General features: G+C 30.3%; 1 long non-coding RNA gene across 1 annotated transcript; it reads right to left on the bottom strand.

Moving 5' to 3' along the window:
• Nucleotides 1-782: 782 nt before the first annotated feature.
• Nucleotides 783-2283, bottom strand: LOC128546907 (uncharacterized). The gene is made up of 2 exons (XR_008366213.1): nucleotides 2149-2283; nucleotides 783-1898 (listed from the first exon to the last, which is right to left on the bottom strand). It is a non-coding gene; the product is annotated as an uncharacterized LOC128546907 (long non-coding RNA).
• Between the last annotated feature and the right edge of the window lie 432 nt (nucleotides 2284-2715).

The following is a 2715-nucleotide window of genomic DNA, read 5'->3' as shown; positions in this document are numbered from 1 at the left end:
CATGAAGATACCGATGTCACTTTCCCAAGCACTTATGAAGAGAATAATGTTTTTATGGAAATAGCTAAATAGTCCAGACAACAAAATGAAGATATACGTTATAAAAAGATGGACAAATATGAGCAAGAAGGACCGAGTAATGAAGCTATTGAAAAAGCAAATAAAAACTGCTAAATGAGGATCTACAGGAGGTTATATATAGATAAGGAACAATAATGTCCTACATTTTGAAGTTGAGTGGCGGCTATATTCACAGTAAAATCATGAAAACGGTTGATATATACATAGTACGTAACATTGATCAGCTGCGAGCCATTCGACTAACATTGACTAAATACAAACATTATTTTGAAGACTTTCTGGAACCCGAGGAAGAAAGTGAAGAGAGCAGTAATGACAGTAACGAAGATAATGATGACAGCGAAAAAGAAACTGATAATGAAGACTCTGAATAGACATGCTACGGGAGTCTTTCAATATGTATACATCTTTTATGCCTAGAACAGCTGTTACTTTTTCTACAGATAGATACATGTGTGATTCCAGCATAATATATTATTCCTAAGTTTGTATAATTAATTTATATCTCTTCCACATATATCTTAATATGATAGTGTTAATTGGATGAAAGCAAGATAATAAAATTGTATAATAAAACATTGTTACTTTTTGTTTCTTTTTTTCATTTTTTCTACTCCGAATGTGGATCACTTCCACTGGCTGCACAGCATTTAAATAATCTGATAAATTATATTAAATTTTGATGTTGTAAAGTACAAAGATTCAACGCTTAGGACTTTATTTATACATAAACATATACATTTCAAACTTTAACCTGATTTGGTTTAATGGATAGATACAAGACAACTCTGTCTATATATCTTAAGTAATACCTATCAGAAGTTACATTTCTGATGACAATTATTTTCAAAATCAAGTTCATATTTTTATCATTAACACATGAATATGGTTTTCATACCTTTATTTTAATAACTATTAGTTTATACAAATAATGATAATAATAAGCTACAATTGTTTTCATTTTTAATAACAAATAATAGTAATAATAAGCTAGAACAGTATTCATTTTATTAATAATCTTAATTGTAAATACTTTAATTATGCAAAAACCACTTCATTTAAATGAATTAGAAAGGATATATTATAATCTACTATAGTCTATAAATGATATGTAACAATCAATTCATTAACTGAAATGTACTACCTTAGTTTCTTAAATAATTTGAAGTAATATAGAACAACCTTCCTCACCCTAACCCCACCACATCCCCACTCAACCCCATGGAGGGAGGGAGGGAGGGGAGGATGCACTCAAAATAATTAAATACACAAATCATGGAATAAGAATTTACAACAATGTCAACACATGTCACTTTGTCAGTCATTGTTAAAAATATTAATGGTTTTTATTACAACTGGTATGAAATGGTTCATTACTTAAATATCTGACAATGGCCATATGCCGGTAAAATAGCGCTTGTCATCAAATGGCGAGAGACTTGTTTTGTTGACAGTAATGCTATTAAGCTGATGATCATAACTTCTTATCAAATTCATTTGATGCCGTAATGCATACTGTTTTTTCTAACATTCTACATGGAATGTTTCATTTGTTTTTCTATGACACATTTCTTAATGCCCTATGCTTTTCGAGATTCTTGTTTGTCTCCATATTTGAGACTATATATTTTAGGCCTTAGGCCAACAAACTGTTCAATTATTTTGCCACCACATTCGTCTTTGAATTTCCCAAGAGCCTTGCATTTTTTGTTGTAAACTTAAATCAGTATCATCTACAGTTGACAAACTATGACGCTGTGCCGATACATCTAACTCCGCCCCTGTGTTTATGTTATACATCTGATTTCTATCCATTTCTAAAATAAATAAATAGCCCTCTTAGTACGGAGAATATAAATAAATACATTTATTTCAAATTATAACCATAAAATGCATTAACAACACACGTGAGATATATTTAAATGTTACGTAAACATTACAGTAATTTGGGTTATTCATGTCTTCCTTTAAATACTCTAATATTTATATTAAAATACATTACTGCATTCACCTTGAAATCATATGAATCATTTTACAAAATATGAAAATTAGGACAATTTACTATACCTGTGTGAAGTTCACTGATGAAGATAAAGTGTTATGTCTGCTGTTTATTGAAGCGATGAAATAGTTTCTTCTACCTTTGTAAAGTATTGTTATGAAGTGAACAATTCGGTTTATCCATTTTAAATGAGCCGTGATCAAAAGAGGTGGGTTTTTAAGTCTATCAACTTACCGTTGAGGTTTCCCAGTCGTGGTTTTCCACTGTTTTTTTTTATCTTTTTGAAAGATGATTGCGTTTATGAGTACTCAAATATGACGATATTTATATTATATTCAACAGTGAGTTAAACACTGAAAATAAAACGGTTTCATCGTTTAACTAGTTTACATAGTAGTGAACTGATATTAATTTGAACTATTTGTATAGTGGTTAGATAGGGTAAAATGCAGAGGCACCACAAAATAACTGTATCTAGTAGAGACCGTACCATAGCTCTTTGCATACTTTGATTTTTCAAACTAAAGTGATTTTTACAAGTGCACCGGTTACGCTAAAAAATGTAAACAACGGACTCTGTCTATGAAACTTTGAAATGAATGAATGACAGTCGATCTTAGTCATAATACTGA

The sequence above is a fragment of the Mercenaria mercenaria genome, chromosome 11, assembly GCF_021730395.1.
Source record: "Mercenaria mercenaria strain notata chromosome 11, MADL_Memer_1, whole genome shotgun sequence".
NCBI classification, from domain to species: Eukaryota; Metazoa; Mollusca; class Bivalvia; order Venerida; family Veneridae; genus Mercenaria; species Mercenaria mercenaria.
Note: the sequence above shows the minus strand (reverse complement) of the source record. Positions and strands in the feature narration are given on the sequence as shown.